The sequence below is a fragment of the Gymnodraco acuticeps genome, unplaced genomic scaffold (assembly GCF_902827175.1).
Source record: "Gymnodraco acuticeps unplaced genomic scaffold, fGymAcu1.1, whole genome shotgun sequence".
Lineage (NCBI taxonomy): Eukaryota > Metazoa > Chordata > Actinopteri > Perciformes > Bathydraconidae > Gymnodraco > Gymnodraco acuticeps.
In genome coordinates, this window is record NW_022990238.1 from 4,544,524 (window position 1) to 4,561,069 (window position 16,546).

At 39.9% G+C, this 16,546-nt stretch overlaps 1 long non-coding RNA gene and 1 other non-coding gene across 3 annotated transcripts; both read right to left on the bottom strand.

The window, feature by feature from the left end:
- Positions 1-4,819: 4,819 nt before the first annotated feature.
- On the bottom strand, positions 4,820-5,844 carry LOC117548281. 2 transcript variants are annotated; one of them, XR_004569314.1, is made up of 4 exons: positions 5,730-5,844; positions 5,307-5,469; positions 5,011-5,205; positions 4,820-4,937 (listed from the first exon to the last, which is right to left on the bottom strand). It is a non-coding gene; the product is annotated as an uncharacterized LOC117548281 (long non-coding RNA). The 2 variants fall into 2 exon arrangements; XR_004569315.1 differs by lacking the exon at positions 5,730-5,844 and adding an exon at positions 5,605-5,659.
- Positions 5,845-13,095: 7,251 nt separating this feature from the next.
- On the bottom strand, positions 13,096-13,167 carry trnae-cuc. Its single transcript has one exon. It is a non-coding gene; the product is annotated as a tRNA-Glu (tRNA).
- Between the last annotated feature and the right edge of the window lie 3,379 nt (positions 13,168-16,546).

Here is a 16,546-nt window from a genome sequence, read left to right on the forward strand (position 1 = left end):
GCTGTACCCAGTGTGCTTCATAAAACATTTTTGAAGCTTATTTTTTTAAATTAAGCCGTTTCCATGTTATAACAGCATCTCGTTAAATCAATATCGGAAACAATAATTGTCTTTTTGTGGTTATTTAAATGTAATTTATGGTGCTATTAGAGTGCTTATAGACTGACCCGTTAATACAGATGCCCCCCCCCCCCCCCCCCCCCCCCTTTGTGTGCGGTGAGCTGGAGAGAAGGCAGTCTATTTATTTTGGTGAAAAAAAAACCCCTAACATATATGGATTGAATCAGAATATTGTGTTGGATCAAAACATATTGTACATTTTGAGAATTCTTACATCTATTACAATACATTTTGAGCTTTGGACAATGTTTGGATCAAACGAGCCAGAAACAACCTTAAGCAGCCACCACTGGAATATTATTGCAGTAATATCATAATACTAGTAGCCTTATATTAGTGTAGCCTAATATTGATCGACAAATATTTAGAAATAAATCTGGTTCTGCCTGCCTGCCTCATCGCACTATGCCCTGCTGCATTACCATGTATAGTATTTACATTCATAATGATCCTTTTTTGTTGCAGAGCTTTAGAGGCTTTAAGAGACGAACTGTCAATGATGCCAACTTGGCGACCTACAAACTAGATATAGCAATCTTGGAGCTATTGCGGCTAGCTACTTTCATTGGAAAGAGTCTCTAATTTTTTGTATGTATATATTTCATATATCCATCCCAAGCTTACCTACCCAACTGAATGAATTCACACATTCAAGTAAATAGAAAGACAGCACAGCATTCAAGTGTTTATTGAGAATTTGAACTTCAACGTTAATGGAAAAAGCTCCAAACTTTTCTCTACAGCCCTTAGTATCAAGAAATCCTTCTAGTTCCTTTTACATGTGGATAGGAAAACAGCACAGATTGTTCAGAATATATGAGGAAGCCATCAGGGAAGCAGCATGACCCAAGGCAGGACTGCAGAGACAGGTTCAGCCACGACCCGAAGTCCACGACCCGAAGTCCACGACGGGCAGCGTCCGGGAAAACCAAACTTGAAGGTAAGATATCAAATGATGATCTTCATTAATTGCAGTGACAATTTAGTCTATTCTGACATTTGTTTGTGTGAGTTAATCTTTACCTATGATATCTGGTTGCAGAAGGGACTGCAATAGCCTGGATGTTGGTCATCAGAGTAGATGCCCTGCAATTCTCCTCTTTTACCTTTCCCAACATATCCTATGAATAGAAAAAGAAAATATTGTAATTGAATCACACTAGGACCACAACACACTAAATATGTAATGACACATAAACATTATTATCCAGAATAAGAAGTCTACCTGGTTTGCAGTTTTTGTAAGGCTCCAAGCATCCACGGCAGGTGTCAATGGTGTACATGACGTTGAAATCCTGCTTGTATGAAGCAGAGAACAAACTCCATGTAGCAACACCTGTGTAAAAACAAGCATTTCAATAGAGCCATTAAAAATATGCATAGACACCACAGCTGTCGTATACTGCTGCACCTTCACTGAATCACTTACTCTCAAGCCAGCGAAAGTGGGCCCCTCTTCTGAAAGACACAGTGGACATTGTGTCTCTGAAGGTGGTACACACTAGAGTGAGTGATGAGTACGCTTTGTCACCTTCCTGGAGAACCACTTCCATCAGAAGGTCCGAGAGAAGACAGTTTGGCAGCTGTGAAGTATTGGTCAGACTAGATCAAACATATTTAACAACACATTGACTAGACTGTTGCCAGCACAATCGAAATACCAAGATTCTTTGGGCTTCAGGTAGCAAAAAGACACATTTTTAATATTAATGTTGAATATATCACACACATTTTTCTTATGTTTTGTTATTCTTCTCCTTGAGGTAAAAAACAGCTATCAATAAGTTAAAAAAAGCAGTGAGACATAATAGTTGGAAATTCTGCCGTGATCATAGGTCGTTTTTTAAACAAAAAACAGTTACTGCTTCACTGAAAAGATATTACCTCCAATATGAAGCACATGTCGGACTTTTGAAACTGGACCTTTGAAGGAAAATATAAGGTGTGGGTCATGTGATTGTTTAATTACATGTGTATACAATTATCAATATGTATGCATGTGTTAAATAATCTGGATCTGTCCGTGGCTATAAAAATCACATAATATCAGGATGAAAATGTAAATCAGTGTCAAAGAAACTGTTGTCTATAAAGTAACATTTAAAATGTATGATTTACCCTTCAATCTGGTACCGTTCCATGAGCATAATGCACCACCATTTCCGGATCTGTGCTATGTCCCGCTAAAAGAAAAATGTAACAATAATAAAGTTGAAAAATGAATGGAACCTCATCATTTGTCTACTCAATGTTAGCCCCCTCTTCCCCCTGAAATACTAACTCAGAGGATAAATACTGACCTCGGTAAACCAAAGTAGAGCATCTGTGCTGAAGTTGAGTGCATACTGTGAAAGGATAAAGATCTGTTAAGTTATGAGTTTCAAAAACTAACAAAACCCCTTAAAAAAAAGTGTCAAGGGAGGAATTTACCATCAGTATGAAGACACCACAGTCATTGCCCGTGGTTTGGTGAGGCTAACCCTGTAAGAATTTGGAATATAACAGTGATGTTCATGGTCAAATGGAAAATAAAGACATGTGAAAGCAGGTGTATGAGATGGTGGAGAAATGTACCTTGATGTCTCTGCCGAACTTTACTGTCCACTGACCTGGAGCAATGCGGTGCGCTAGGTCACTGTCAAAAGAAATGATAAGACATGGGAATTGATTTGGTGAAGGAACGCTATACACAATATAATTCATGTTTTTGGATTTCCTTACATTGAACTATTGCATGCCTTAAAAGAGGAAAGTTATGAAAGCCACTGAACGGGGCTAAAATAAAACAAACAAAAATACGTTTACCAGCCGCTGAACAAAGCTGAACTTGAAAACAACCTTTGAACAAGGCTTATAACAAAATGAATATTATAATTCATAGCATCCTGTTGCAGACTCTTTTTCTTTTGGTTCCACTAAGGACACTCCAGACTTTGTGGAAATGGAGATATATTATAAATGAATTTGATCAGATTCAGACCCCTGGTCTACAAGATGGTTACTGCAGTATTAGAATACTATAAACTATTTAGAACTCCCATACAAGCCACAGAACGGTGAGGGGGTAATCATGTTACAAAAACCTAAATATGTCCTTGTAGGAATTGTCCCCAAAGCCATCTGGCTTAAGAGGGTCGAGCAAATATAACTCTCTCTTTGCTGGCTTGATCACCTGTCAACCATTGACAAAATAGCTGAAATTAGACATAATCAAACACCAGAAGAAAACCACACAGCACAACTTATGTTCATTTTGTACATGCTGGTGAGATCATTTGGAACAGACTCACGCAAAGCAAATAGTGATCTGCCTTTCCTTGCTGCCGACTCCAGGCAGGGATGAAAACCATGTCCTTGGTGGCCAATTGGTCAGCCTAGTATTTTAAACAAGGGATTTTAAGTTGCTGTATATCAATTTCAAGAAACATAGGTCTCAAGCAACAGGAACTTACTGGAAAACTGGCCAACACGTCAGCTGTTTTGGACTTCCAGGTAGGAACCACATACATATCCACGATGTATATATCTTTGCCCTATATTGATAGTTTTTCAAAAAAAATGAAATCTTCATAGAAGTATGTTCAACAACAAGAGACAACCACACTTCACGAGATTGGAGTTTCACCACTAAACAGCTATTTAGAAAATATGTGTTATTCAAAAGAAAAAAGCAGGCCAATGATGTCTGTTGAAAACCGTACATGTCTTTGGGTGGCTTCTTGTACCATCTTCAGGCACGTGTTTCCAATCTGAAACAGTAACAACAGTAAGTTACCTGTGCCATTTATTTGAGACAAGATGAAGTTGGGAGGAAAGCTCAAGTATACCTACATTTGACTCCATGCACTGAGGAAGACCCAGGCTCCAAAAGTCCTCTCTGGTCAGGCACACATCACCCTCCTTCACAATGACCTCTGCTCCAGGCCTATTGTGGTCTAGCACATAGCTGAGCTGCAAATAACAGATTGCAAAACATACTTCAAGCCAATAGAAAACATAGAAAAATTAAAATCAAAACAATGCACCTCCATCACTGTGCATGAAGTAAACATATATCTACCAGCTTGTCTTGAATCGGATGTAGATCCTTTGCGTATTTCGCACCAGAGAGGGCATACTGGTGGTCAGCAACTGACCCCTCCGAATCCAACTTCGGTTCAGCTGTTATTAGATAGACAAAAAATAAACAGTATTATTGAAGTACCACACATGAAGTATACCTAAATGTGTCCTTGTATTGATAATCAAAATACCTCTCAACATAGGCCTGATAAAGGGCTTCAGCTGAGACACATTCACACTCTGTCTCAGCTGAGCTCCTGTTGAGCTCAACAGGGTTGCCACACCCTTGTTGGTGATTGAGGAAACCACATAAGGGCCAAACCAGTTGCACTCCAGTTTTCCACCTTTTCGGCCCTCCTTCCTCTTATTCGCTCTTAGGACCTCATCTCCAACGTTAATCAGGAAAGATTTCACATTCTTTCCCTTGCGTTTTTCAAAAGAGATTTTCTGTCTCTGTTGTGCTATTTGGATGTTCTGGTAAATCTGAGAAAGATATGTAACAGTTATCATTTACAGTCCTTAACATACGCTTGCATTTTTTAGGAGTTATTATGTTTTAAATATTGCCATTTTATTCTCACCTTCGAGTGCAAATCTGCAATGGTTGCAGCCTTTGCCTCAAGCTGCTGTTCTGCCTCATCAGCAGGCACCAAAACAGAGGTATCATCCCTGTCATTGACTGTAGCATTTATAACACCCGGGACGCGAGGGTGCCTCCCAAACTGGGCAAAATAGGGCGTGCACTTGGTTGACCTCTGAAAGCATAAAAATTCCTTTTAGTATCTCTGTTGAGTATTGTTTCCATCTGCATTTGTTACAACATTGTACCTGCTTTGAGGTGTTAATGCTCGCCACAATGCCCCTCAGATGTAAATCCCAGTCATTCTGGTCCTCTCCACAGTACTTTGCAAGTGCTTTTTTTATGTTTTGGTTTGTACGCTCATCTTGGCCATTGCACTGGGGATGGTACGCTGAAGTGATGCAGTGTTTTACACCCAGTGCATCAAAAACACCACGGTTGACCTGCAGATGGTTTAGTGTACACCAATTACCAAATTACCTGAAAAAATCGTATTACAATTGTTACACATAACACATACACTGTATTAGATAGATTATTGTACCTCATTGACAAATTCCCGTCCTTGGTCGGTAATGATCTTCTCGACAAGACCGAAATCGAGAAGAATATTTACAATCTTTTTTGAGACCTCAACAGCTGTTTTGTGGTAGAGCGTTTTTGCTACCACCCACTTCGTGAACAGATCAGTCGCTGTTAGAATGTATCTGCAATATAAAATGCAGAATGTTGTAAATACATACAGAATCACTGTAAATGATTTCCTTTCTTTTTAAACCAGATTCTTCACGTTTAGAACCTTTAAAGGAGGTTACACATGCTTCAGCCCATCATGATAGTACCTTTTGCCCTTAGCAGTGGAGGGAAGTGGGCCAATGAGATCCACACATGTCTCACTCTGTTTCAATGTACACATACAACACATTTCTGTAGATCAATAATCAGTCAGTCAGTCAAAAACTCCCACCCATTTCTTCACGTCCTCCCGCATAGTGGACCAGTGGTACGTTGCCAAAACCTTCTCGGTGGTGCGCCTTCTCCCTGCATGACCTCCGGAACCCAGGTTATCATGGCACTCCTTCAGGACATTGATAATTTGGTCCTTGGTGCACACAACCATCCTCTCATTGTCCTTGTATGTGTAGTACAAATCTCCAGCTGGCACAACAGGAACAACAAAACAATCATTTAGACATGTGTAGAGATGACATTATGACTAAAAGCTGTTCAAGAAATCCAGTGGCAAATGTGGTTTAGACGTAACAACTACAGTAATGTAAAGTGTGTATAAAAAGAAAAAGGAGAAACAAGCTGTGGAGTCCTTGCGATTTACTGAAAAATGTTGGAATTGCAATATGATAAACCATTAGAGGTATGATCACTTTTGCACCAAAAAAACACCATTAGATAAATAGATAGATAGATATATACTTTATTGATCCCTATAAGTAAAGGGATGTGATGATGTCACATGTACAGGGGGTTTATACCTCATAATAAAAACGTATGTTCGTGACTTAACCATGGTCTTATTCTGTTACTTACCTTTGATCAGGTATTGTTTGGATGCCCTCCGAATTAACGCCTTCCTTTTATCATGCTTTTCAGCGGCGATGGTGAGATTGTGGTAACCACCATTGAGCACGTACTGCTTTATCTCAGCATAAAAGCTCTCCATTTCTGTCATGAAAGTTAAAATGGTCGCGGTAATTATGGGGAAGCGGAGGGATCTAGATCGTTCACACATAACAAGCTGTACCGAGTTCCTCCGGCTGCAGTTCCGCAGACGGCCGGTGTGTGGCAGCATAGCACTGGGAGCAGAGGGAGGTGAGTATATGACGGATATGACGGATGACGGATGCGACGGAAATACACCCGAACATATTTGGTAGGCCGAACATATCTGGTACTGACACCGGAGGACCGAGGATCGAGGAGCGAGGAGCGATCATGGAGGAGCGATAACCACCAGACCATCCTCCGATGAAATCCTCAGATACTCACCCCGCCCCCTTACTGTGTATCGCTCACTGATTGGACGAGGCAGTGCATGCACTGATCTGATGCTTCTTGACATGAGCAGAGTGAAGAAAATACATGAACCTCACGGGAGTCACTCCTCAGTTTATACCGTGTTTTGTTTCAATTAATGTATCATTTAGTTACAAATATGTGATATATCTGAACAACAAAGTGGTCAAAAATCATTTAATTCATTTTTTGGAAACATTTTCATGATCGCTTTTTTCGTTTTACATTTTCATTTATTGTCATTTCCATTCAGTCAGTCATTAAGTGCTATTAAAATGTTAATGTGCTACATATCCACACAAACACACAAAGTGTGCAATCCAATGAATGTTAATCTAACTGGGTTTTGATAGATAACATATCTCTTTTTTCTTCTCTCAATTATGTTATTTATATTGTGCACTCTAATCAATATTAATCAAACTATTGTTCGTTTATAAATTTTAAGAATGGCGTTTATCTTTTTTGAGAATTAGTTCTTATTTTATTTTATTTATTTGGGTCTACAACAGATTATACTAATGTTTGTGTCAGTAAGTGTGTACTAACAGAGGCGGGGGTGTGTGTGGAAATAACGGGGACAGAGCTGCTGTCAGACGATCAGCTGTGCAGCGTCATCACAAACGGACGTCGCTTCACGTGACGCTCCGGAGGAAAGGACGTCCCATTGCTCTTAAAACTCATTTCCCTGCTTCTCGTGGTTTCCTTGCGTCCCTCCATGCTTCCCTGGTGGGAGAGACTAGACGCAGGGAAACGACGCAAGTGAGGGAAGCAAGGATTTCATTTAATCGACCTGAGAAGCAGCCCCGGTGTCAGTACCAGATATGTTCGGGTGTATTTCCGTCGCATCCGTACTCCGTCATATTCGTCATATTTTACGGCAACTCAAGAGGGCCATCACGGTCAAATTCCGAACATTTAAACATAGCCGACACTTCATTCTTTACTTTGTCCGTTATTATATGTAGAAGATTATACTTTTTCTCCGTCATGTTGTTTCCTTAGCAACAACTTCAAACAGGTATAGCCTACACTTCATTCTTTACTTTCTCCGTTATTATATGTAGAAGATATTAATTGTTTCTCCGTCATGTTGTTTCCATAGCAACAACTTCAAACAATAACAACTAACCGCTAGCCGCAAAGCTAGCATCACAGCCACTGCTTTTCGGAGACTTTGCACACGTTTTTCACAAACATTTTCACACGCTAGGAGTACTTCCAATAGCTTCGTCTTGATCTGTAGATGTGATTTGATGTGTCGTGTGTCCCCCAACTCCTCTCCAAATTTCAGATATTTAATAAAATACTCAGGGAAGTTTCCTGAATTTTCATGCCCAAAACTGAGCACTAGGCCCTGGGTAAATTAAGAGGCTGATCTCGGGCACTTTTGTCCACTTTCCCTGGTGGTCGAAACTCAAGCCAGACATCCCTGGAATCGTCTCAGAGAGTAGATGATCAGTGGGGCCTTGTTTTTACTGAATGATGTGTTTTTTTATGGGGAATTCAAATATGAGCTTATTTTTAGGATTTTCGGAGACTTTGCATACGTTTTCACAAACATTTTCACGCTAGTATATAGAGTATGGGAGTACTTCCATTCACTTCGCCTTGATCTGTAGATGTGATTTGATGTGTCGTGTGTCTCCCAACTCCTCTCCAAAGTTCAGATACTATATAAAAATACTAAAAAGTAAATAAAACATTAAACATAATGACAAAATAACAACCTGAAATATATGTATTCTATCTACACATTTCGTAATTATCTAATCTAGTGGCCTTATAAAAGTGTTGGCTAAAGTAACGCAGAATATATATATTTTTTTAATTGTAAATAATTAGAAACATTATTTATGTGCACAAGTACATGGGACCCCACCATAGCACCCCACACATAACAAGCTGTCCCGAGTTCCTCCAGCTGCAGTTCCGCAGACGGCCGGTGTGTGGCAGCAGAGCGCTGGGAGCAGAGGGAGGTGAGTATATGACGGATATGACGGATGACGGATGCGACGGAAATACACCCGAACATATCTGGTAGCCCGAACATATCTGGTACTGACACCGGTGAAGGACTCTCATCATGGTGCTCTGTTGCAATTTTGCATTTTTCACAGATGCTGGCAAACTTGATGATTTTGTGGACGATGTAGCCTGCAAGATGGAAGAGAATACATTTCTCAGTTTTTGTGAGGTCAGGTGCTGCTGCTCTGTTCACCGCCATCAGCTGTTCCACTCTGACTGATGGAGTGATTTTTGGCTCCCCTGTGTCCAGGAAGTCTGCCAAAAAGCTACTGTGGTCTTCCTGGTAGCTCCCAGAGCTGATGGTGGTGAGGAACTGCCCCACAGATATGATTCTCAGTGCATGATGGAATTCCACTGGAGTTGAGACAGGATTTTTAGACCTCACACAGCTGAATGTATTTTCAAGGCAGTCTTGTGTGAACCTTGACGTTAACACAAACCTGTGTCCTTGTGTAAGCATCTCCTCTTGTATGGCCAAAATTGATGTTGTTGCCATTATCACCCCTGTTTGAACAGGCTTCCAACCTCCCTTTTGACCTATCTTTATCCCACGAAACAGATGGACGATGTTCTGGAGGAAGGTGATGGCCTTTTGGTACTCCTCCATCTTGAGCCTGCTCAGGGCTGTAATTGGATGGCGAGATGACATCAGATCAAACCAACGATCAACCTGCTCCAGGAACCACGCTGTCGTCAGGTATGACAGAGGGCGGTTTTCTTGCTGCACCATGTATTTCAGCCCAGCACTTGTAGCCTTACTGAATACATTTAGAGCAAGACCAACCTTCATCTTATCAAAGTGACTTGGCTCGATGGCTGCAGCTGAAAGATGGGGAGCTATTTTTAAGGCCATCCCTTCCTGAAAGGTCAATAAGTCCTTAATGGGGACCACAGAAACCTCGTTAGATGGGAGGTTCTCTCTGTTAACAACATCCTCAGGAATTATGAAGACCTGCCAAGGGCACTTTTTAAATTTTTTACCAGATGTGGGACATCGGGCATGAAATAGAGCTGTCTGTCTGGTTTTGCTGGATGTGGCACCGATGTTTTATTTTGGTCCACCCCAAAGGATTTCCACATGGCTCGGTTAGGGCTACCCATGTCGGTGGTGACATCAAGCACATGTAGCCCTATGGATGCTGCCCTCTGTATTATCTCAATAATGATTGGCCTGTACTCTGCTCCATTGGTAGAATTGCCAGTGTAATGATATGCCACTACTTGCTTCCACCGTGTTGTGTTTCCAGCCAACATAAACACACAAGCATGTGTTGCCACCCCTGTGTGACCTGGTAAAGTCACATCACCGTACAGTTTGCCTGTAATCATGTCTAACTCCACACTTGGTGTGATTGCCATTTCATCCAAGGTCAACACACACTCCCTTTCAAGGTCTGTCAATTTATCTGCCTTCAATTTTAGGAAATCAAAGACCTCTGTCAACACACCAGGCTTAAACTTAACACATTGCATCCTTCTTTGCAGTGTCCTTATTCCTGGAAGGGGAATCTTCAATTCCTGCAGAGTTTTGTAACCCGTTGGTCCGCTCGCAAAGCGAATTTTTAAAGCCTTCTTAATTGTCTCATTGCTCCATTTCATCCCCTTTGTGGTGAGTCTGCCTAATGCCTTCAGTTGGTCTTTTGAAAACGTTTTCTTATATTTCTTGTCCCTAATTTTCATTGTTTTCTTGAGAGCTGCATTTTCCTTCCTGATTTTTCTTAGTGCAGCCTTTGCTTTTTTGGTGATTCCTTCTTGGCTCTTTAATTTTCTCTTTAATTGTTGTAATAGATCTGTTTGAATGGCTGCTGGTTCCCTCGTATGCTGACTGGCTGCTGGTTCCCTCGTATGCTGACTGGCTGCTGGCTGAGTGGGTGGTGTCCGCCCTCCCTGTCTCTCCTCACTAGCCATGTCCTCTCTTTCTTCACCCTCACTTTCCTTTCTCTCAGTCTCCTCATCCCTTCTTCCCTCAATCTTTGAGACTAATGTAAGTAGAAGACATGGCACTGTAAATGTTCGAACATTTAAAATATTATACCACTTAAAAATAAGAAATATTACTTTTGTTACTAAGAGTTCATACTTATTATACCTGTGTCACCTTTCACACTATAGCTGTGATCATGAGCTATGGGCTTTGTAGATACAGGTCCCGGGGTGAATCGTGGTGCAGGGGCCCTTCTCTTTTTGACCACAGGGCGATGCACGAAGATGTTGGGTATAGCCTCTGCTCTCATTCTAGTCTTGCCCTTTTTTGTCTTGACAAACTGGTCTGCATCAAAATGTGCCTGCGGAGTGACTTGAGGTTACTTCACACACACAGAACAACTGTGTCTGAATCTTGTCTGCCCACATACATATTCCATAGTGGTTGAATACACAGTATTAGGAAACACTTTATACTTACTGGACATGTTATACTCATTACATACTGTATATAAAATATGACCAAGAATGTGAGACAACTTTATAGAAATTCATATCACATCTGTTACTGATGCCATTTGTCATACTTTATTAAATTCACAAATAATAAAGTTCCATAACTTCAGTTGGGAACAAAGACCACACCTTATCTCCCCAAGGCAATTTCCCATCCAATAGGTGTGCTATATAGGTGTGTATAACCCTTTCTCCTGTCTGTTTATCCCTCTTTCAGCACAAGAACCAGAGGGGGATTCAATGGAGCCTGAATACCTGCACTGAAACCCTCACCCTGTACCCTGAGTCTCAACTCTGTGTTTTTCAAGCCTTTCCCTGTTTTTTGTATTAAACAAAACATTAAGCTTTCCCAATGGTGTGGTTTTCGTTTTGTGAAAAAGTGCAAATGCAGTGTTTGTATATAATTACCTCACATATTTTTTTGCTGTTGGTCGTTAAATTGCTCCTGCTGACTTGAGCCAGCCATTTTTTCCTCCGCTCTGTGTCAGTGGGGAAGCCGTACATTCGTACTCCTTTCTCTGAGCGATTGGAGCATCCCCAGGCAGCACAGCAAACCATGGTGGCGACTGGGAGGCAGCACAGCACACCAGGACAACACGGAGGAAAAGGCACAGACAAACTGCATGATATGCTATTCAATGTTTATTGAATTCCATGTATTTGCAATGGATGTTCCTAAAACAACACATTTAACATCATCATCATGCTGCTGCTGCTAGTCCTTTGATAGTCACCTGTCGGTCTCCTGTCCTTTCTGAAAGCCATAAAGATGACATTAGTCATTTAGATAACTTGTGTCCTCAATTACCATGGGATTACTGAAACTACCATGAATTTAAGAAAATGGTAGACATTAATCTAATCTGAATTTTAAAGCATTACTTTAGATCCCCTCCCTCTAAATATATCAATAAACATTAGAAATTGATGCTCCTGACTACCATACAAGTTTAAGAAGATAATATTGGTTTTAAAGAATTCAAAGCTATAAATAAACAGCAACAGGCTCTTTAACCAAGGCACTGTTAGCCTACCATGTAAACTAGTTGTTCACACTAATCCTAATATTATCACTTAATATTAGCAAATTCTATTTTATTTTTAAAACATATTGATGTAAATACATACACATATCGATTTGTTGTATAAATATTGCAAATCAAACCTTTATTCACTAATAATTACCAAAAATCGTAGTTCTATCTCCTGTTATCAGTGCATTCACATTGCCCGCCATGAACTTCCGGGGAACGATCCTCGTCTACATGAACCACGTGACGATAACCGTTTTTGGACTTCCGTTGTCGTAACTCTTCTATTATACGGCTCTGGGTGCAACCAGGAAGTGAACAGCTCCAGTCATGTGAAAATTTACACTAAACATGTGACACTGCACATATTTCATTGAGACCCTTTATTTATCCAATATTTTCTGGAAATACATTGATATATAATTCAGTAACATTTATAGAGCCTTATAAGTGAAAATATGTTTTACGGTCATTATTGTGACCAATGGGATTAAATGGGTTAACTAGATTGACTACTATAGGTTATAAAATATCTCTTAATCACCTCAGTGATGTTTGAACCACTAATTGGTCTGATAATGACTTACAAATGTGTATTAATTATGCTATTTAGTTGAAGGAATCCAATTGGTGTCCTGGACGAGGGCAGAGTAATTCCATGCGTTGAAAAGACCTATGTGTTGCTTCATTCACATGACTATATTTCTCGAGGGAACTTCGGTATGTTGGTACAGCAGACTCTTCAGATATCACCTTCTTTCAGACCACGGTGCTAATTCAGAAACTTTCGGCCCAAAATAGTCGTTCCCTGACCGGGAATCGAACCCGGGCCGCGGCGGTGAGAGCGCCGAATCCTAACCACTAGACCACCAGGGAAGTGATGAAATAGGCAACTTTTCAGAATATTTTGTACTTTACTATTTATAAATGGAGGAGTTTTATTTTGAATACCATGATGGGCCACAATTAGCCAGACATTTTCACATCATGTAGTGACAAAAAGTTCTATGTGAAAGAAAGGCCTACTCGTCATCATTAGTCAAAAAAGAGAACAAAAGATATAATTTAAAGGCCCTCTTCAGCCCAGTGTAAACCCCCAAACATGTTCAAAAGTGATTTTGTTTGATCAGAACCATGTGGGTGACAACCGATTATTTTACACAGTCTATGGCAGGTTAAATACTTGATATTGGTGGTTGAACATGTACTGACCTCACGTTTTGTAGATTTCCACCAGGTGGTGTAGTAGTCCATATTTAAGGATGTTTGTTTTTTTTGTCTATGAACTGGCAACTTGAATGGAAAGGGACATTTGGAGAATTCAAATCAAAGTACTCAAATAAAAAGTGAAATGCAAATTCATAATCATCAAAAATTGCCAAATGGCTATAAAATGCTAATTGAAGTGGAAAGTTTCAAAAGAGCATTCAAATAAATCCTCAAATAAAATGTTGAAATGGAAAGGCTTGTATTAACAATTAGTAACATCCTTTCATTTTAATCAGCAAATACCTATTTCACAGTTACACTAAAAATAGTATGGCAAAAAAATAGGCACTCATATTGTTAAGGATCAAATATTCTCATTGATTTGCATTACGGTTAACTTTTTTGACCACCATTATTGTATTTAACTATTATCTTGACCTTTCTCAAAAATGTAAATCTTTTAAATGTTACACCAGACTGAGTCGTGTTCTTATGTTTGCCCTGTGGGGGCAATGCATGCTAGTTGCTAGTCCACACTAGAGGCATTGCAGCTATTAATTGATTTAAAAGATTGAACTCAGTGAAAGAAGAGAATGATGTTAATGTATAGTGTATTCTTATGGCAGTTCTTCGACACATTTTTTGACGTTTTTTGTCTTCCACAACTTTAGAGCCGGTTTTCTAAAGTGAGGCACAAGGGTTAATCATAATATAATTGGATAGGACAGATAATCATCTGTAATCCATATTGTGATTGGGTCTTGCAAAAAGTATAGATTTAAAGGAGTAGTTTTGTGTGCAACAACAAAGTTATTGTCTGGACTTACGGCAACCCAGACTCAGGAGAGAAGCCTGATTGAGAACACTAACCATCATTAGCGGTTATCAAATATATCTACACAGTGTAAGATCCTACATCAGGGATCGTTTGCTAATGTCTTGCCTTTGCTCTGACTTGCAGCCTCCTTAACTCCAGTTATTGTTTCAGTCTTCAGTCATGAGCCCCCCTCCCTCTATGTGAGTCAGCACACAGTGCCGTGCCAGGCTGCCCATTCATACCATGCTGCACTACTCATTTGAAATCATGTCATCCTTAAGAAACAAAAGAGACACTTGGGCTTCCAGAATCATTGTATGCACTTGTATGGCCTCATATCCCTTATTGTAACCCTGAGTGTAAAATTGGAAGGCAGCATCCTATTCTTGATAAAAATGCATTTGAACTGAATGACCTTTTGATTTGTGTTCGTTAATCCCTGGGATGCTGGCAGATCATGTTCACAAAAGAGTAGCAGCAGTCAAACTGTTTTACTAATTTTATATACATACACTTTCTTCCACAAACAAACAACACCTCTTCCTTGGCACAGAAAGAAGGAGAGAGTATAGGTAGGCTCTGCACTGACTCTTTATGTTGATCCACAATGTATAGCTCTTTCTGAGATACAATAATGAAGGCTTACTGGCACTAAATGTGTATATTTGGCGTTGAATGGAGCAGCATCAAACCGACACAAGCAGCAGGATAAAGAGTGCAGCCAAAGTTATGCCAGCAACCAGCAGGAGCTCATTTTTCATTGGTAATTTGGTGAATTTTCCTTCAGCATGACTGCGAAGAACACCCACTGGATCTATTTAAGGTCAGAAAGAATTGTTTTTTAATCTAATTACCACTGCAGCATAAATATCACTTTGGGAAATTAGAAAATAATCAAATTGTGCCTCATCGATCCGTCAGGCGTGCATCTTGATTGCATTGTGGTAAAATCATATTTTTTATTTTCCTGTTGATACTGACTTTTTAGAATAGCATAATGTTTTATGGTAATGTTTAAGTTTACCCAATTTCCTCAAATATTAATAAGTTGGCGAGCCACTTTGGGCCATGGCGTGCCTAGAAGGGCTTGATAATGACTGTAAATGTGTTTGTTTGGATGCTTCCAAAGGCATACAATTATGATGGAAACATCTACTGGTACAATTGTGTATTTCCTACAGATATTATCTGGCTATTGAATTGAGTTTCTTTAATTCAGCAGGCTAGCTGAATGTTAGTGGTGTCGCTTAGAAATAGGCTGCTGAATATCCATTCAGTTTGAATATCACCTGAAGTTTTTCAGCTATAATTTTACACTCACCAATTCAGTTTTCTTGACTGATTGTGGTGCTTGTGATAGTAGCATTTATTGAAATCATTACCAGGTGCACTTACACACGCTACAGGAGGTGAGGGTGAGGATGATTGGGAGGTCTGTTACGTGGTGAGGTGAGAAGGTTATCTGTCTCTGCTGACAGGTGGAGAACCACACACAACAGATCACTTCTGAGCACATGAACATTAGTTGTTGTATTTAAAAAAATATTTGTAAAGAAACATGTTCCGCATGTCAGTGCGAGTTTAAACTGACTCTCTAAAACCTCTCTTTTATTTCAGTTTATTAAAGTCTCTGTTTAATAGACTGAATAAAACCTATAGAAAATGTATTGTCCTTAATAACTTTTTCCCTGCAAAACTTTTAATTGTATCTTCTTCCAATAATATGTTAAATGGATGGATGGATGGATAACATCCAGAAATGAGAAAAATACACAACCAAAACAGACATTAATCATTTTCAGTGTGAAGCTTTTGTTTTCTCATAATGGCATTAAGTGATTCTCATTTGACACACACACACACACACACACACACACACACACACACACACACACACACACACACACACACACACACACACACACACACACACACACACACACACACACACACACACACACACACACACACACACACACACACACACACACACACACACACACACACACACACACACACACACACACACACACAGTTTGATAGACTGTTTTTTTCTTACTCCTATATATCCATTCTTCATCACAGCTTGCTATTTATGAATCTGTCAGGAGATTCTCATTTGACACACACACACACACACACACACACACACACACACACACACACACACACACACACACCACACACCACAACACAACACACACACACCACACACACCACACAAACACA